The sequence below is a fragment of the Ascaphus truei genome, chromosome 2 (genome assembly GCF_040206685.1).
Source record: "Ascaphus truei isolate aAscTru1 chromosome 2, aAscTru1.hap1, whole genome shotgun sequence".
NCBI lineage: Eukaryota > Metazoa > Chordata > Amphibia > Anura > Ascaphidae > Ascaphus > Ascaphus truei.
In genome coordinates, this window is record NC_134484.1 from 195033782 (window position 1) to 195055233 (window position 21452).

Below are 21452 nucleotides of genomic sequence, written 5' to 3' on the forward strand. Positions count from 1 at the left end.
ATTGGACCATGTTGAGACAAACCAGTAGTTGAGAGAGGTGCAACAATGTTCCTCCGAGGCTGTGCATGAAGAAACTTGAGACCCTGAGAGAGGGTCAATAGGGCCCCAGTGGAAGCACATTGATGTACAAGATGACCAGGGTAAGCCACTTAATTCAGAAGATGGGGCCCTCAAATGATATTGAATCCTATTTGCTCGTCTTTTAATGCACTGCAGTGAGTGAGAGTTAGCCAGAAGTTGAGTGGGCTAGTCTGCTCATACCCTTCCTATGTGGCAAACCCCAGAGGGCCTACTTGTACCAGGATCCAACCGTAGTCAACATCTACGTGAAACTTATACTGGAGATCCTTGTTGCCATGGGGTACAAATGGACCTTCTCGTCAGATAAAGGCATCCGGTCCCAGATAAATTCTCATTCACCTCTCCAGAAGTGGATACAACCAGAGAACAACTCCATCTGTAGATGATCCAGCCTCTGTTCGGGACGCAATGGACAGGCGGATGGAGAACACCTTGAAGAGGTAGTTTACAGCAGCAGACGCAACTTTCAGGCCTTCCATAGCTGTAATATCCATGTCAATAGCGATGAAGTTATGGATTGCTAATTTGGAGGAAGCCCTGGAGAAGGGAGTTAAAAGGCCCCAAATAGTTGGAGCACTCTGAACAAAGGCTGGCAGCGGATTTTGTAGCAGAAGCATCACTGGATTCAGTTACACTAGCAGTAACATCAATGGCACTATCCATCACAGCCAGAAGAGCGCTTTAGCTACGTCCTCCGCAGGCAGATTCGTCATCAAAGAACAATCACCGTTCAATTCCTTTCAAGGGACATCATCTGTATGGCAGGAGGCTAGATTCCATTATTGAGAGAACCTCTAAGATAAAAGTCAGCTCCTACCACAGAAAAGGTAAAGAAGATTTGTTGACCCCACTACAAGTATGAATGAGAGGGCTAACAGCCAAGATATGAGCACCGACAAGTCCGGAAGGGGTTTGTAACAGGGGACTTATCCCTGTTCAGTAATGTTCCTTTAATCTAGTAGTGTGGTAGTTAATTACTAAACACCACCTGCCTGATTAGATTGTTTACAAAAAGCCTGCCTTTGAGACAGGAAGTGACTCTCTTTAGCTCTGACTGAGAGCTGACCTTTGGAGACACCACGATGTCTTGAGTTCTGCCTGCCACACAGCAGAGCTGATTGCAAGACACCCAATAAGACTTCTAAACCTGGATGCTGATATTTTTCTGTGCATGTACGGGTGCGGTTCCAGGAGAGCAGTGAAGCTTACTCTACAGCTGATAAACAGATAAGACTTTCATTATTAAGAGACTGCTTATATCTGCTTATTTTCATGCTACAGTATGTGTTTGGGATGGGAGAAATGCTTAACTAATGGAGATGTGTACTAATTGCAAGGATTTCACTAGAAATACTCCCAAGTGAATGGAAGCTTTGTTCCCCCCTGTGTTTGGATAATTTCCTGATGAAAAGGAAAAGTCACAATATAGCCTATTATAATTTCACATTATAACGACTCAAATTGTGTTCCTCTGTGAATGACTGTCTACAGGGTTACTCAAGAACAGCCTTCTGACGGAGGCTAGAGATCTCTTTTCATGGGCCAAGGAGACGTGTACCCCCATATAGAGCAACAAAACATTTGCAGTAGATGAGGATAGCTCAAACATCCCACATAGAGGAAGACTCCAGCAATTTCAGGACGTTTAGACTCAAACGATTATGGATTCCTGGATGCTCAACATTATCTGCAGGGGATACTCTCTGGAACTCAAGACAATATCTAGAAGACACAGATTTATATGGTTCCGATGGGCAGGAAACAAAATTGCCAGACAGGCATTAACCAGCAGGATCAAGCAGCTTATGAAAGATTGTGCTATCCAACCAGTTTTGCCGCAAGTAAAATATTGAGGTAGCTACTCGCCAATGTTCCTCGTACAGAAGGCCAATGGAACATTTAGGTCTAACATTCCTGGACCCAAGAGGAGTAAACAAAATGCTCAAAGTAAGGATATTCAAGATGGAGTCTTAAGACCATTATTACTGCAGTAGACCAGGGAGGCTGGCTCATATCAGTAGATCTAATGGATGCCTACTTCTACATACGTATATGTCACAGACACAGAAGTTATGTGAGATTTGCAATAGGGGTAGCTCACTTTCAATTCAGATCTCTTCCTTTCGCTCTCTCTACTTCACTGAGAACATTAACAAAGATGTTAATAATACTCATGGCCAAATTAAGAATAGAGGAAAGACCAATATTCCACAACCTCGAAAACACAGAGCAGAATCTAGTTGCTTCCACACCTATCTCCCATTATGCTGGCTGGTCAACTCTAAGAGCCAATTAAACCCAACCCAAAACCTAAGATTCTGTGGAATGCAGTTCAATACATAACAAGGCATAGTTTATCTTCCCTCCGACAAAATAGAACATTTGAAGGAGATGGTTAGGACAGGGGTGCACAAACATTGTGCGCTGTGACCCCCCCCCTGCCTGCCACCCCTGTGCTCGTGCACCCTCCTTACCTAAAATCTGGTGTCAAATGACGCGCGGGGTCACGTGATGCGCAATGTCATTTGACGCACGTTGCCAGGCGACAAGGTAGGAGACACTGCAGAGGACTCCCACAATCCCCCACCACTTCATTTTAATGCTGTGGGGAAGAGCGCTGGGCCTCTGCAGCCGCTGCCCCCCCCCCCCCAGAAAAATCTTGTCACCCCTGGGTTAGGAGATGATTAAACGTCCCGGGTGGGTAGCGGGGGAGGGGGGTTAACCCCTTAATTACTATAGCGGTTATTAATCGCTAAGGTGATGTGTAAGTGGCCATTAGGTTTTTTTTTTTTGTTTTTTTTTGTAATGTTTCTGCCAACGGAAAAAGAGGATGGCCTTCATCCTGTCAGGGGCAAGTGCAACTTTATTTATGTTATGCTGGCTGGGAAATGTTTTATTTTTAATGGGCAAATGCACTTTTATCCATACCTGGATAATAGCAATTTTGCCCATTACTGTACTGTATGTGTTTGGGGTAGAGGGAGGTTATTATTTTAATATTTATTGGGAGTAGAGGGATTGGATGAAGGGGGTACTTGGCCCAGGATGGGTGATTAGGCCACCACTGTGGTAATGAAGGGGTTAACTCCCCCCCCCCTCAACGCCCCCACCCCCTAGCAACCTTCCCGGTAGGCCTAGTCGATTGGCAATGCACTGATTTTATCACTGTTTAGAGCAGTGATTCCCAACCAGGGTTCTGTGGGGGTTCCTGGGGCTCCTTGAAGCAGTCTCAGGGGTTCCTCCTATGGACCACAGACCTCCCCCCCCTGGCGGTGGGGATTTTTGGTATGTATTTTGTAGGGTGGATTGAGTGAGAGTGGGGTAATTGACGGAAGGTAGGGGCAAGAGTGAGAGTAGAGAGGGGGCAGGAGGGAGTGAGTGAGGAAAAGAGGGAGAAAGAGTGAGACGCAAGGGATAAATACATGCGAGGCGGGAGGGGGGAGAGTTAGTGAGATGGATGGGAGAGAAATACATGGGTAGAGGGTGGGAAATAGAGGTGGCTCGTGAGGTATGATATGTTGTGACTGACCCCTGTCGAACCTAATATGTGTCAGCCAGATAGGGGTTCCCCGAGATTTTTCAAAATACTTCAAGGGTTCCTCCAAACAAAAAGGTTGGAAATCACTGGTTTAGAGAATAGGCCCCATAGAGTTACATAAAAATCTTTGGCCCGTAGTTAACACGATAACATTTCTATCTTCTCTCACTGATGTAGCAAATAGCCTGTATGACCCATGCAACATTCTGTTCAGCGGTACAGTATGTACTGTACCTGAGTATCCTCCTCCCGGAACAATATCCTGGAGCATAGCTTGGTATTCTATATTTGCTATGACTAGGAAATGCCAGCATTTAAATACCAAGCTCAAATTACAAAGCCCTGCAATAAAACTCAAATGCAAATAGGCAGCAAGTGATCCCAACGCTTTTTCAGTGTCAAGCACAGCCCTTAAAGCAAATGATTCCTCAGCTAACAAGACTCCAACTTTGTGCTACAGACCTGTAGGTATAATTATATTTATATAGCACCAAGAATATATGCAGCTCTTTACAAAATGACAATACAAAGTACTGTAAATAAAGTACAAACAATAGGCATAAGTACTTCAGGAAAATGATGACATATTGCTAAGGGAGACTCGGCCCTGAAAAAGCCTACAATCTAAGGGCAATGTTGAAATTTGTGAAATTAAAACTAATTCATTACATTAGTTACAAGGATCGTAGAGGCATAAAACTATTTAATCAGTGTAAAATAGCATTGCATACCAAGTATTACTGGCATATGAAAAGTAACATCAAAAAGTGGCAATTTATGATATTTTATTTAAAATAAACAAACACGTTTTATCCTTGATGGAACCTTTAAGTATTGTAGTGTTTTCTACAGTGACAACTTGGCTTATTTTCAGGCTGTAGCACTCCACAGATATCTACTTGTAAATGATGTCTTTGGGATGTGTATACAATATATGTTTCTCAGACATAATTCATAATCATTTGTATAGAACAGCATCCTTATTAGGAATAAATAAATACAATCAAAAAAAGCACTGACTATTTTAACAATACTTTGATTTACTGTGTAGTTCTGAAATACTTTTTGGGTGAATCTCACTTTTATTGTTTGCTATTTGTGCAAACATTTTGGGGATAATTCATAAACTTCTCCTAACTGGAAAACTATCACTAGATTTCTCAAAAAAACATTTTATCAATAAAAGCTGCTACATTTCTTTGTCCAGGTTTCCAGCTGGGACAGTTTGCTATGTAGCCCACAATAATAATATGTGGCCAACATTCCCATGAAGGCATTTGGAGCTAAAACAGAGCTACGCTATACACTACTATTATGACTGGTTGTCTGTTTTGCCATGTAAATATTTAGGCTCCCATAACTATGGTCTACTGCACATGCCAAAAAGCAGGAAAGAACAGACAGAGATAAAAAAAAAAAGGGTCACGTAACATGGCCAGTTTCAGTTATCTCCTTGCTCACACTTGCTGAACTTTGGAAGTGTTTGTGTGTGGCAGGGCCGCAGAGAGCTTTCTCGGTGCCCAGGACTAACGTTTTCACCAGGGCCTCCCACCCATGTGTCGGCAGCCTTGCGAGAATCCACCTCCAGCCACCCCCCCACCCCCTCCCCGTCACACTTTCCTTCCCCCTTTCCTCTCTTACACCCCTACCTTTCATCCTGTCCCTCCCATACTCAATAAACTCACCCCCCCCCATATATAAGTGTAGCCAGGTCACCTGATGGCTACTATTCTGCCCTTGGGCTGGCAGTAAATCCTGATACAATAAGGTTGCCAGTAGTTGATATGGGGTTTTTCACCCTTCTTGATACTGCGCTTGAGTGACAGTGGGAGGCGGTGACATCAGGCCTGGGCATGACCAATCATGAGTCAGACCTGGTGCCCTCCTACTGGCTGTACTTAAGGGCAGGTACCACCCAAATTTAGTAGTGCCTTTCCCCACTTGAGGAAGGCAGGTCACACATTAGAGAGGCTGATTATTGGACCTTCTCCAGTCTTCTTCCCTTCGGGTGAGAGTGAGTGTGGACCATACCTCTGTCTCTGCTAGGGAGGCAGGGAAGAGCTTGGATGGCTGCGGGTGCCCTTTGCCTGTAGTGGTGGTCCAGGGGCCATCCTTCAGTGGGAGCAGTGAGACTATCGAACAGAAGTCTGCTGTTGTTCCTGTACTGTACAGAAGAGTAATAAACCATTCCTGTTTGCATATACCTCCTGCCTGGTGCGTGACCTTACTGGGCGGGGGGGGAGGTAATAGTTCTACAGTGGGAGATCACCGTCAGTTCCTGGAGCCTACGGCAGAGGGAGGCGCTGCACTGCTAAAGAGATATGTGGGGTATGAACCTCAGAAGCCTAGTGCTGTGTCCCCACTACAGCTGGCAGATGACTCAGCCCTCCTGTTACCAGCAGATATCATGCCCCGCATGTCCACTAATGGCCAAATCTCCCACCGGGTGGGGGAAACATCGTTATATATACACCCACACCCACCCAATAGACCCCCCTCCCCAAACACAGACAAACCCAATAAGCCCCCCCCCCCCCCTTAAAATACACAGACACACACCCAATAAGCCCCTGTACCCAAATACACACATACATAAGGGGCCTGGGGCATGTGGGCTTACCTTGGGCCCTTGGATGGGTCTATTAGAGACACATGGCCAGTGCACAGAAGGGCCCTGCAGGCCCACAGAAGGCTGCCAAAGGGGTTGTGGAAGGGAGGGATAGTTGGCAGTGCCGAGCAAAGGGGAAGGCCCTTCAGTCCTGCAGGAGAGCAGGGAAGGGAGGGTCGGATGGGGCGGCAGCCAGAAAAGGGGAGGGATTTTTTTGCCTACAAAGAAGAAACTAGGGTTTCGGACAGGGAGGCCGGGACCCTTGACTGTACTGGCCCAGGACAGCAGTCCTGGCTGTCCCCCCCTTTTGGCGGCCCTCGTGTGTGGTATTATGCAATGCTAGTTTTATAATACTAATATTCTCCAGATATCCTCCTTTACTATACGTGAGGGGGGTTTCTGTATCTCTCTCTGTCTCTCAGTGATGATTGGTCGCACAACACAGAAACTCCCATTGACCTCAGAGAGAGTTTCCATATGATAATCTCCCCCTGATCGGCACTCCGTTTACTGAATAACTCCAAGGGGCTTTAAGCCTCTTTGGTAGCAAAGGCCATTTAACACACTGCTGCCCAGGGGATAAGATAAAAGTACTGTACTTCTAGCTAGGATGCACATTATGACAAGAGCTCTCAGTCTGTTTCAGTGAATCACATCACAATTTTACTAAGAGCAACTTGTTGAGATAAAAAAAGATGTTCAGGATAAAATACCTTAAGCATATAGTTCTCTGTGTATATTTGTTATGTATTTGACATTAAGGGGGTTATTCGTTGAACTGCGATAGTGCAGATTGGGTCACTGTAGCACAGAAACTCCCATTGACTTAAAATGGAATTTCTGTGCAATAGTGCCCAGATAACAGTCCAATGAATAACCCTGTAAGCGTAAAGTGTGCCAGCTTTTATCAATCAATAATAGCTATGCACCTTAATTAACATTAATAAAGTTTAATGGCTTAAGCAAAGTATTGAATCTACCCCTTAGACAGGGTAAGAAAAATAAAACCTTTTAAAACAGTTTGTGGTTAAAATCTTTAATTCTTAATTGCTTCATGAAGATCTAAAAGCTCAACCGACCTGTATGCAACAGAAGGACTGAAGCACAATCTCTGCCCCAATCAGCAATAATAACAATGAAAAGCACAGAGATGTGTGAAAAATACATTTTTATCTTCTGGCACATTTTGCTGGTTTTGTAAAATGTATTGTCAGGAGTGACCAATAGGTAAACTAAATGGTAGTGTGTACGTTCGTGTGAAAATCTAAACATTTTGCGAGCCTAAATCATAGACATTCACACATCTGTGCACACAACTGCTCAACAAGGTGCATGCACACAACCAGGTAACACAGAACACAGACATTGGAAGCACACATTTACCATAGACAAGGTGGGGGCACTCATCCCCACAAGGTATAAGATAGCAGGATCTATTAACAACTAAAAATACCACTTGTGAGCTCATTCACATTTCTCAGACAGGTCCGCAAAACTGCCATTCCCCATTATCTCTTAGCATACAATGCTTCCACTGCAGCCAGGGATTCTGGGTAATAACATACAAATGGGCACTCACATCAAGTCACTTTATGCTTTTTATCCATTTGAACAGGGAAATACCTGTTACCTATACCATACCTATGCCTGCTGTATTACACAGCTTTATCAGCACAGCCTGGGACAAAAGAAGTGCACAGCCAGTAAACATACTCACACACAGCTGTTGCCACCTTTGGCTTTGCAACGTGAAGCTCATAGCGTAATCACCCAGAAGATAAATATAATGGAAAGGGCTTGAAATGTAGATGACTACTTGAAGATACACAAGAAGTCTGACTGCAAATGAATAATTATTAGTAAATCAATAAAGTGATGAACAGATACATACTGATAAAAACAAGTATATGAACAAATAATAAATTATAACTAAATTGTAAATAAACAGCTAGGTATTAGTGCGTCAGTATGAAAAACAAAATACATAAATAAATATTCAAACAGATAAATCCTATGGCTAGGCAGTAGGATATCCGTAAGTAGTGGGTTAGTCCTTCGTGTTAGGTGAGTATCCTAAATGGAAGTTGGTGGCATATGCGCTCCTGAAGAAGGTGATCCTTACATAAAAATGAAAATCTATTGTATGTAACAGAGCGTAAAAAGAAGCTTCTAGTGGTGAAATATAAAAAACTATTTTATTAGACAAAAGATGAAGTAATGGACTCACAAGTGTGCTTAATCCATACGCATTAATAACTAAATCCAGTCTGTAGTGCAGGGGCCTCCCCTTCAGTTCTCTGATGTTCAGCTCAACTCTTCTTCCCACTTCTACCTTCCCACAGCATCCTGAGGGTCCCAGTATAGAGATGCAGATGGGTACATGGTTGATATCACTGGGGGTATCACTACAACGGATGCTGGTGACGTCCTTTCCCCCTACGCATTTCACAAGTCAACAGCTTGCTTGCTTGCTTTTGTAGATCTGGGCCTACTATATGTGTCCCAGATTCTCGATGTTTATTAAAGTGCCCAACACCTCACTCTCTGTCTCCTGTAACTGTCCCTCCCAGACGGTTGTTTACTTCTCCTCAACACCAGGCACCAGTGAGAGAGTGAGGTGTTGGGCACTTTTATGAAGATCAAGAATCTCAATAAATGTATTGTATCAACCTTTCAGTCCTCAGAATAGAAGTCGGAAATAGCAACCTAGATTGTATGTACAGAATTTGCTAAAGATCTTGGTGATCTTGATCTATGCAATATATTCACCTAAATCATATTTGAGTTTCCCAATATCTACAGTTAGGTCCGGAAATAATTGGACACTGACACAATTTTCATAATTTTCATAATTTTGGCTCTGTACGCCACAATAATGGATTTGAAATGAAATAACTGAGATGCAATAGAAGTGCAGACTTTCAGCTTTAATTCAAGGGGTTGAACAAAAATATCGTATAAAACGTTTAGGAATTGCAACCATTTTCATACACAGTCCCCTTATTTCAGAGGCTCAAATGTAATTGGACAAATTAACACAATCATAAATAAAATGTTCATTTTTAATACTTTGTCGTGATTCCTTTGCAGGCAATGACTGCTTGAAGTCTGGAACGCATGGACATCACCAAACGCTGGGTTTCCTCCTTTCTGATTCTTTGCCAGGCCTTTACTACAGCTGTCTTCAGTTGTTGTTTGTTCATGGGTCTTTCTGCCTTAAGTTTTTTCTTCAGTAAGTGAAATGCATGCTCGATTGGGTTGAGATCAGGTGATTGACTCGGCCATTGCAGAATATTCCACTTTTTTGCCTTAAAAAACTCCTGGATTGCTTTCACAGTATGTTTTGGGTCATTGTCCATCTGTAAAGTGAAGCACCATCTAATCAACTTTGCTGAATTTGGCTGAATCTGAGCAGACAATATATCCCTATACACTTCAGAATTAATCCGGCGGCTTCTATCTTCTGTTACATCATCAATAAACACTAGTAGCCTAGTGCCATTTTAAGCCATGCATGCCCATGACATCACACTGCCTCCATCGTGTTTTACAGATGATGTGGTATGCTTCGGTTCATGAGCCGTTCCAAGCCTTGTCCATAATTTTTTCTTCCCATCATTCTGGTACAGGTTGATCTTAGTTTCATCTGTCCAAAGAATGCTGTTCCAGAACTGGGCTGGCTTTTTTAGATATTGATTGGCAAAGTCTATTCTGGCCTTTCTATTCTTGAGGCTTATGAATGGTTTGCACCTTGTGGTGAACCCTCTTTATTTGCTCTCGTGAAGTCTTTTCTTTATGGTACACTTGGATAATGATATGCTACCTCCTGGAGAGTGTTCTTCACTTGGCTGGATGTTGTGAAGGGCTTTTTCTTTACCATGGAAAGGATCCTACGATCATCCACCACTGTTTACTTATGTGGACGTCCAGGCCTTTTTTTGTTGCAGAGCTCACCAGTGCGTTCTTTTTTTCTAAGAATATACCAAACTGTTGATTTGGCCACTCCTAATGTTCCTGCTATCTCTCTGATGGATTTTCTTTTCTTTTTTTGCAGCCTAAGGATGCCCTGTTTCACTTCCATTGAGAGCTCATTTGACCACATGTTATGGGTTCACAGCAACAGCTTCCAAATGCGAATGCCAAACCTGGAATCAACTCCAGACCTTTTAACGAAATAACGAAGGAATAGCCCACACCTATCCATGGAACAGCTTTTGAGTAAATTGTCCAATTACTTTTGGTCCCTTAAAAAAGAGGGGGCTACATCTTAAAGAGATGTAATTCCTAAACCCTTTCTCCAATTTGGATGTCAATACCTTCAAATTAAAGCTGATAGACAGCATTTTAAGCCCATATTCGTTATTTAACTGTAACTTTAATTTATTTTGGTACACAGCCGAAATAACAAAACTTGTATCAGTGTCCAATTATTTCAGGATCTAACTGTATATAACTACTATCCAAATTTATTTAAATTCCTCCAGAACCCATCTTTTAAATTAAGCCATTTGATGTGAGTGCACCTGTCATGATAATATCATGAGATATTATGTATTTTAATCCATCTGGTGCTTCAGTGGTTAAAAAGGTATGACTTGGGCTGGAAAATACAGTGTATTGATTTCATGACAGGTCCAGGCTTGTCATGGGTGGGTGCTGTGCTTCAAACAGAACTTAATTGGGGGGCGGGGTGGGAGCTATACTGGATGGCCCACTAGAAGTGACACGTGTTGGTTAGAGGGTAAATGGGTAAACGTTAAGCAGAGCTGACTCTACCAGCCTCAAAGCAAACTCACAGTTTGTGAATAATCGCTGGTACATTCCAGAGAGGGGTGACCCACAGGTTATGCCTCATTAAAGGACTATTAAAAATGAGAATATTATGTGGCGTCATCTGCGGAACATGCTAAGAATGATGTGTGTATCCGTGGCACAGAGTGGCAAATAATGATTTAGCAGTTACTGGGGAACAGATATTCATTTGTCGCTCAGTTTTGGGGTAAGATGGTCATGCTTAGTCTTGTCGCATCCACCATGAGCGCCTTAATGTATTGATGTGACTTATGTGTGTGTAAGTATTAGTTAAGAAAAGTTATGAGGGCAGTTAGATATTGAGGAGAAAGCTAAACGTAATTTTTGTAGAGTTTTTTTTACTCTGTCATAAAACTGTCAATCTAACAGCTGATTTACGATGGGGGTGGGCTTATGTTGTTTCCATGGAGAAAGAATGTATTTAAGTCTTAGCAAAGATTATGAAAATCAGATTTCAACAGAGGTGTGTTTGGACCAAACACGTGATATCTTATGTTTCTGAGCCAGTGACCTCTCTGGAAGAAAACCTACGGCATTTGGATAATGTAATTTACTGTATAGGGTTTTCTGTTTCTGTTTTATCCTTTCATTTTGAGAAACTGTTCTGCATCTATAGTAATTGTATGTTTTTATAATCCTTTTTCTTTAATCTAAGTGTAGCCTAGCCTCCGGCCGCTACTTCTTTTCCTGGGCCCTACCCGTGAAAATCCTGTTAGGTGCAGGCAGTGGATGGGTTAATTCCTTCAGAAAGGCTTTGTGTTCATTTGCAGCCTTAGAGACATTGATGTATCTAAGGGCAGGCCTAGCAACAGTCAGAGAGTGTTAGCCTGAGGGGTGGATACTGATTGGGTCACATACTGGATGTGATGGCCTGTCAGTATCCAGATCTGTCTTGTTATGAGGCTGAGTTACAGTCACACTGAAGGGTATAAATACTGTCACACTCACAAAAGTAGGTGTGTCTCTTTCCTCCCCCTGTGGAGTGAGTACCAGCTACCCTGGGTTTAACTAGGAGGCCTCGGGAGGAGCACCATGCAGAAGAAAGCAATGCACTGCTGTACCATATAGCCTATGCAATAAAAACCATTGTATCATCATCAGTGTGACTCAATGTCTAAGGACCAAGGAAGGTGTCAGTATGGACTCTCCTTCCATCCAAAGGACCCATGCTGACTGGAGGCGCTGCAACCACAAATAAGGTACCCTTTAAACCCTGTCCTGCTCCCCACAACAGCGCGGAGCACACAGCCTTCTTGTTGCCACACAGGTACGCACCACTGCAAATATGGAGTAGCAAGAGAAGCAGACCCAATCTCATGTAGGGGGTGGGGGGGGGGGGTGCAAGGGCTACATAAGCACTGTATTTTTATATATTAAAACATTTAATAAGTGATGCTTTGGTCCCTGAATTAACTGTTGCATGCTATGGAGAGAGTATTTACATTTTTGGACATATTTTGCTAAAACAAATTTTTGTGTGTTAAAGTGCATAGTTTTTTCTATACTAAACAGGGACCTGTGGCCCTCACAAATATTAATATTACATATTTAATTTGCATAACTATCTCGGGTGGTGGCAGCATATACATATGATTTCAATTGAGTAAGGGGTTAATATTAACTCATCGGAGGTACTTTGCTCAGGTTGAAGGTAAGTTGTCTAGAGTAGCCGAGTGTATTAACCCTGATTGCATATCTAAGTCACGCGCCCACGCTGTTTGTGACAGGTGGTATATGGGGACAGATTTAGGGGAGATGTTACTTATTTGAGGGACCTTTGCGGAGGTTAAAAGTGGGGCGCCTTGCGGGCTGTGTATTAACCCTTGTCCCGTAGGGGCGATATTGTCCATTTGAGGGACCTTTGGAAGGTGAAAAGTGGGACCGCTTGCGAGCGGAGTATTAACCCTTGTCCCATATGCAGGTCCCATGCTCTTAGGTGTGCCGAACATGACAGAACCTATCTGAGGATCTTGTGTCCTCGTGATTCTCATATAATCTTATCCTCTTCTAGATATAAATGGAACAGAAACTATAGTAACATATATGTAAAGAAGTCATTGGTATTCCTTTCATGTTTATCATATCAAATCATAGAAATAGTCCAAGATCAAGTGAATAAAGTTTCTTAAAGCAACCCCCATCCCCCAAAACTGGGGGCATCCAACAGAGCTGGCAACGGACAGGCTGTACTGCTGTTTTAAGTATGACTGCATAAGATAATCTACTTTCAAGCATTGTATCAGAGTTATTCATACTCAAGTGTAAGGAATCCGCTCCTCGGTTTACTGTTTGCCTTACCTTGCAGACAGGTGCAGTCCCGGAACACTTCCCCTGATATTTACTGCAGCCTGGATTCACTCACCAAAGCAATACTGCCACACGCACCTTCTGCCATTGGTTCTCTGACCTTTAAGTGTTGCCTTCCCACAATGCTCCCTGCCGAGCATAGTCCTTCCTGGATGTCTCTGTGTTCTGCCATAAGCCTTGTCTTGTCTGTCTCCTTGGTTCCTGAGACCGGCTGCTAGTGTCACGCAGCGGTCTGTTCCTGTGCTGAAGCGGAGTACTCTCCTTGTTGTCTTCAGCTCCCTGGTTCCTGTGACCGGCTGCTAGTCTCATGCAGCGGTCAGTTCCTGTTTCCTGTGCTGAAGCTGAGTACTCTCCTTGTTACTTCAGCTCCTTGTTTCCTGTGACCGGCTGCTATATTCATGCAGCGGTCTGTTCCTGGTTTCCTGCACTGAAGCGGAGGTTTCCCTGTGTATCTTCAGCTTCCTGGTTCCTGGGGCCTACTCTTTCCCTAATCTAGAGAGGCCGTGTCCTGGTTCCTGCGCTGAAACGGAGGATTCCCCAGCCCGCTCAGGACTCTTGCGCTGAAGCACTGGTTTACCAGTGCAGCTAGGCGGTGTGCTACTCTGGTCTGTCTACCACCTCCTGAGACCAGTACCATGGGCCATGGTCGCCGCACGCGCAGAGGCCACTCCCGCGCTCCTAAGCTGAAGCGGGGCTCTCCTGACTACCTGTTGCCAAACTCCTGCTTGAACAACGTTTACCCTGATGTCTCCAGTCCTGACCCTGGCGTGTCCACCGACGATGCTGTCTTCTCCTATCCTGATCCTGCTACGTACGACTACGAACTGCGCAATCCGGATCAGCCTGCGCGGTCTAAGGTCGGTGCTTTTACAACCCCACCTCAGCCACGCGGTCCGACCCAGGTTTGTGGCGAGCACAGTCGTGACAGTATGCTCGGCCCCACAAACTCGGACCGCCCTGTGGTGAGGGTTGGTATGTTTCTGTCTGAAATCCTGTCCCGGCCTGTAGACCAGTCCCAGTTTGAAAACCAATATCTGTGCGAAATACTACTCCTGATTGAAGATCAGATTATGTATGAAGGTTTAACCCCGTTGCAAAGACAATGCCGTAACGATCTCATTAGTAAGGCTTATTGCCTCAAGGACTTAAAACAGTCTCTGGCCGTTTGTGTTTGCTCCTCTGGTTCCCCCTTTAACCTGGGATAATGTGCATCCTATCAAACTTGCCAACGCCCGAAATGCACTCCTTGCCTTGGCCTTATCATTGGACATTCACCTAGTACAACAGGACCCTCTCTTCATGGTGGTTCATGCTCAAGACACACTCCGTGTACTTTCCCTGACTTTGGACATTTGCATAAAGGAACAGGACCCTCTCCTCGCCAGCTATGCTGCCGCTTGGCAGTCCACCTGTGCTGCCAGTCCTGTCGCTAAACCTGGGGACGTATCTCCCTCTCCAGGAAATGACCAAACTGACCCACTATCACTGCCCCCTAACATAGAAGCTGCCACAGTCCCTAGCCCTGATGGTACACCCGGGTACTCTGACACCAATGATACGTCTACGTTAACCCCTGCTGATCAGTCCTGTGAGGTTCCCCTGGAGTATACGTATATTTCTCTAGCCAACACTAAGGCTCTAGTATCCGAGAACAAGTCCCTTTTTCCCTCTATTCCTAACTCTGAATCTCCCTTTTCAGCCCTCGAAGTTTTTCCTGCTTTAACCCCTGCTAGGCAGTTCTGCATGCCTTCCCTGCCAGGGAACAAATCCCTCCTACCTCCACGTACTCAGTTTGAATTTCTAAGTTCTGTTCCCAGGGTCATTCCTGTATTAAACCCTGTGGGGCAGCTCTCTGAGTCCCCTTTGGTAACCCCCTGTTCTCCGCCAGACATGGTCACGTCCCTAGCTCCAGAGGAAGAATCCCTTGTCTCACCTATTACAGAGGAAAAACTCTCTATGTTCTACTCTCAGGTATTATCTGCTTTAACTCCTGTAAATTCTTGCTGCCTCCAAGCTAATGCCTTCGTTCTAGCCTCAGAGAATGTGTCCCCAAGTCCTATAGCAGAGGTTGCATTAAATGACTTCCCCAAGGTTGCTGAATCCTTAGTTAGTTTTTGCTATAAAACCCCTGCTTCAGCTCAAGTTTCAGCTGCTGTGCCCCCTGAAACTTCGGCTAAAGTTCTGATTCCAGTTAAATGTATTCAGTTACCCAGTTTTTCCCTACGCTTGGTCGCAGAGTTCCCATTTCCAGGTACTTCGCTGAACCAGTCTGTCACCCAGAGAGCGATGATCCCTGCTTCAGCACATAGTCCCCACGTCGTGGAATCTGGAGTCATTTCTGGTTTCCCAGACACTCCTTACCAAATACCCACTTCAGAGACCAGTACAGTTATGATTACCCCCCGTGTACTGTCTGTGTTCTCCCCTTCTCAAAGCTTAGGGTTAAAACCGTACAGTGGTCAGTATGCCCCTCCTGGGGTTCATGTTGTGTTCCCAGGAATGTTTGCTGACACACTGTTTTCACTTAAAAGCGACGCTTTTTCATATGTGCTAGCTAGAAGCCTGCACACAGTTTCCCCTCTCTCTGAAATTTGCCTTGTCGGCCCTGATACTCGGAGAGGTAAAAACCTCCCTTCAGATTCAGAATCTCTTTCTATAGAGGTCATACTTGCTGTAGTACCCCTGATTTCTCTGCCCATGCAAACCCTCCAGGGATCAGCATATCGGTTGTTACCCCCTTAGTACAGTCTGAGGCCACCCTGCATATATTACAAGTCCTGGTGTTTAAATCTGAGCTATTTAGTTTTACTGCTCTTGCTAAACCTCAGTCCTTCAGCACTGCAGCTAAACGTGCTCCAGCAACCGTTGGGTTACTCGGGGTAAAGATTAAAATTCCTGTCTTAAAGGGTACTTTCTCACACATGTCCAGCAAACCTAGAACCTCAGTGATTGATTCTAAGTCACTTATCACTATATCTGATGTTCTCACTAATCAAACCCTGACACCCTCACCACTGGCTAGGAGTCCCGTTATCAGAATTTTTGCACTAGTAAACACGCCTAAATCTGTTTTTGTCATGACAAGCACCCCTGTTGTTAGGGCCCTTGCAGTTTTGGATAAGACTCCTTTTACTTCAAAGGTTTCTGCTATTAAGAGTTTCCACGGTTCCAACTTACCGCTTATTGTCTCTTTAACTCCCATCATTACTCTCCCATTACCAGTCACTGATTCCCAGGTACCAGCTCCTGACGCTAGTTCTCCTATCGGTACCCCTGCGTTGCGAGATGTTTCTGTTATGGATTCCGAGCCTCCAGCTCCGGAGTCAATTCCTTTACTCGCTGCTGTTTTTGTAGTCTCTCAGGTCCCTGTCACTGAAGTACAGACTTCAGCTTCTGAGGTTAGCTCCCCTCCCTCCGTTACCCTTGCTCTGCCTGATTCTCAAGTTTCTGATATTAGAGCTCCAAAGCCTATTCCTACTCCCCAGACAATACTATCTCCCACTGAGGGTTCCCCAGTATTTGGGAGCTCCACTGCTGAGTGCTTCTCTGCCTCTGTGAAACGATGTTTTTCCCCCTCGGAACCTTCTGTTGCCCCTGTTATTTCCTTTGAGTTGGAAATACTCTGTACGTATCCCAAGATTTCGGTCTCTATGTCTGGTTTACTGCTTGCCTTGTCACCTTCCATATCAATACCGGGAAATGCTCCCACCCACCCTATACCCTCGCCGACCACTACCTGGGAGACCTCTGGAGGAGAAGTCCCTCTCAAATTCCTACATGCAGAGGTCAGCCAAGACTTTGTCTGTCCCGAAGGTCGCCCGGGTATATTCGATCAACTATAAAGGCCGCTTATCCTAAATTCTGGTCCCATTACTAAAGACTGGGCTCCCAGTGGGGGTTCTTCTGCCGTTTCTGCTCCGGAACCCTCTGGTTCTTCACAGCCTTGGATTCCCAAGCCATTTCGCGGGGCGAGCCAGGTACCAATGATATCTCTACCACCACTCTCATATCCTAGAACAGTACTCACCAAGGAACTGCTCGTTTACGGATCCCCTTTCTGCCTAAAAAACTTTAGGAACAACTCGATGTCCCCGAGACCCATGGATGGCCCTAGCTGGCCGCAGTTCTCTCCGGGGGGTGGGGGTACACAAAGGAGTGACCACGAGTCTCTGAACCACGACTCTAACACCAATCCTAGACGGTTCAGGAACAACTCCTGGTCCCCCAACTCTATGAGTGGTCTTGTTCGCCCGGAGGTCTCATGTGAAGGGGGGGGTACTGTAAGGAATCCGCTCCTCGGTTTACTGTTTGCCTTACCTTGCAGACAGGTGCAGTCCCGGAACACTTCCCCTGATATTTACTGCAGCCTGGATTCACTCACCAAAGCAATACTGCCACACGCCCCTTCTGCCATTGGTTCTCTGACCTTTAAGTGTTGCCTTCCCACAATGCTCCCTGCCGAGCATAGTCCTTCCTGGATGTCTCTGTGTTCTGCCATAAGCCTTGTCTTGTCTGTCTCCTTGGTTCCTGAGACCGGCTGCTAGTGTCACGCAGCGGTCTGTTCCTGTGCTGAAGCAGAGTACTCTCCTTGTTGTCTTCAGCTCCCTGGTTCCTGTGACCGGCTGCTAGTCTCATGCAGCAGTCAGTTCCTGTTTCCTGTGTTGAAGCTGAGTACTCTCCTTGTTACTTCAGCTCCTTGTTTCCTGTGACTGGCTGCTATATTCATGCAGCGGTCTGTTCCTGGTTTCCTGCACTGAAGCGGAGGTTTCCCTGTGTATCTTCAGCTTCCTGGTTCCTGGGGCCTACTCTTTCCCTAATCTAGAGAGGCCGTGTCCTGGTTCCTGCGCTGAAACGGAGGATTCCCCAGCCCGCTCAGGACTCTTGCGCTGAAGCACTGGTTTACCAGTGCAGCTAGGCGGTGTGCTACTCTGGTCTGTCTACCACCTCCTGAGACCAGTACCATGGGCCATGGTCGCCGCATGCACAGAGGCCACTCCCGCGCTCCTAAGCTGAAGCGGGGCTCTCCTGACTACCTGTTGCCAAACTCCTGCTTGAACAACGTTTACCCTGATGTCTCCAGTCCTGACCCTGGCGTGTCCACCGACGATGCTGTCTTCTCCTATCCTGATCCTGCTACGTACGACTACGAACTGCGCAATCCGGATCAGCCTGCGCGGTCTAAGGTCGGTGCTTTTACAACCCCACCTCAGCCACGCGGTCCGACCCAGGTTTGTGGCGAGCACAGTCGTGACATCAAGGTCCTTTTAATGGTTCTCATCCATGTGAATTTCCAATTTGCTAAAGTTCATTACGTTTGCACAAATGGGATAATAACTCAGGAATATTAACCTTCTTAATGTAGAACAATACATTTCACATCACCATTACACTGATGGGGCTAACATATTTGGGGATATGTACTAAGCAGAGGTTAACGGCATCCCATTCCCGGTAGATTGATGGAAACAGTAAAGAAAACTGCACCAGACATAGGCGCAAATGTTAACATATCTCATTATACTATTACTGTAACTATTTCCTACTGTATCTCCTCCACTCTCCATCTTTAACCTGTCACGGGAGACCAGGCACTTTACACCTTTTTATCAGGATCATTCATTGAGCAAAACAGGTAAGTGAAATAAATTGTAGATTTAATCGCATGAAAAGGCATATACACAGTGGAACACAAAATACAGGCAAAAAGACACACTTACTTGTGAATTGGGGTAAAAAACTAGACTCTCCTAGGTGCAGGGAATACTAAATAAGGATTTTCCCCTGACCGGGACTTAGCCCGCAATGTCCTGAAACTCAAATCGGCATGAAATTCCAGTCGCCACCATTAAATTCTCCTCTGTAGGACTTGGTTGCAAAAAGCAGGATTTAGAAAATATTCCATGCAGATTTTGCTGAAGCCAGTGGCTTGCTATTCGCGCAAAAGCAATTTTGAAAAGCCCGCACACCCTCTTTCTTGCTGGAAACTGGAAACTGATGGGTACATGGATTCTTATAGTATTTCTGACTCCATTCACAAAATACTACAGCCCCACCCGAAGCGTGAGAACTTTCTCAGCAGCCAATCAGAGACAAGTCGGTAGAAAAAACAGGGTTAGCTAGAAATCTGAATGAACCATGGGGCATGTGCAACTTGGCACTTCTGTCCCTCGTGCCCACAATGCCACCCACGGTGACAGGCTCCTCCAAGTCTGACAGAAAAACTGGCTGACTGGACTTGGGTGCTCAGCCTTTTCCTGCTGCCCATTTGCTTCTCACACCTCTGGCATCCTCTGGCTGCTTTGAACTCCGATGTCTCCCAGACTTACTGGCACCTAACTTGGTAGCCCTGGCAGTCTCTGGGACACCGGTTTCTGAAAGTCCACTAACTCACAGTGCATAACACTACACTTCATTACATTACATGTATTAATAAAATAAAGCTTTTATACATCCTTAAGCCCTGGGTATGGGGAATAGAATAGAAAGTGTACTTTTATTCCTATCAGCCTATATTTCCCACACACTATCTAAAGGACTTAGCTGGACTCTGAGAGTCCCCCACAACCTTATCTACGGTTGGATACCCATGAACCCAATACTGGTTCTGGGCTACCTGACACTAACTGGGGTACCCTTATGTTACCTAGGAATCCCTGCAGCTATAAGAACACTTTTCATTCCTGTGCCTCATTTTACCTTTCTGGCTGTGCTGAAGCAGAGAACCCTAGCGGTGAGTCACGCAAGTGCTTCAATGGAAGATATTGCAGGGACTATGGGCCTTATTCAGAGAACATTCATAAAAAAATTCGCCAGGGAATTTAAAATGAATGTTTTTTGGGCGTTGCTATCACGGTATTCAGAAAGGCTCGAATACCTGTGATAGCAGAATGCCCAAACCTGGCGAGTTGCTGCCAGCGAGAGCCTCGAGCCTCTGAAAAGGCAAAAACCAGCGATTCATTTCTGCTGCAGAGAGAGCTGCTCTGAGAGAGCCGCCTCTCCCAGCGGAAATGTCGCCCGAAATTTATTTATTTAAATATACATTCCTTTAATAGTGTAGAGGTGCAGGGGGTCTCCGGAGATGAACCACGTTGGTTTTATGTCCGGGGACGCCCTGCTTCCCGAGATACAGGCACCTTTATGGGGTGCCGGTATCTCCTATGCAAGGAAATGTCCCGGTCACGTGACGCGGGACATTTCAATGCAGAGGGATACCGGCACCCCATAAAGAGGCCTGTATCTCGGGAAGCAGGGGGTTCCCCGGACATAAAACCAACGTGGTTCAGCTCCGGAGACCCCCTGCACCTCTACACTATTAAAGAAATATATATTAAAATTAATATGTAAAAACACATCAATACACGCCCCCCACCCCCCCCCCCCCACCCCTCTGCCCAAATCCATACAGTACAGTAATGGGCAAATTAACTATTATCCAGATATGGATAATATATTATTTGCCCATTATTAAACACTGCAGTCGCATACATAAATAAAATAAATAAATACAGTTATACTTACCACAACAGCAGGTCCCTCTGTCCTCCGTTGCCAGAAAGCATATATTGAAAAAAAATACATTCTAATGGTCCCTAACCCCTTAATCACCTTAGCGGTTACCGCTATAGTTATTAAGGGGTTAACCCACCCTGACCCGTGAGGCCTAAGCACCCACCCCAGAATGACTATACCCACCCTATACCCATTGAGTAGTATAGTGGTACATCATACCCATATAATAATAATATGGGCATGATAAGCCTCTATAGCACTCAATGAGCACCCTAATAAAAATACAGTAATACACAAGACACACAGTAATAAAACCTAACTATACTCCCAAAAAACACACTTCACTAAATAAAATCAGTAGCCAGCTAATCCAATCAATAGAAGCAATTACAACATCAACAATGAATTAATTAAACCATTACCCAATCAAACCAATTAATCCCTAAACCAACTCAAAATTAATAGTAACACTAACCAATGTAAACAATGAATTAATCCTACATTAATTAATGTAACCATTAAAAGACAAATAAATACATTAAAACTATCTCTGAAGTATCCATTATCCATAAAACACATTAGCTAACATAATATAAC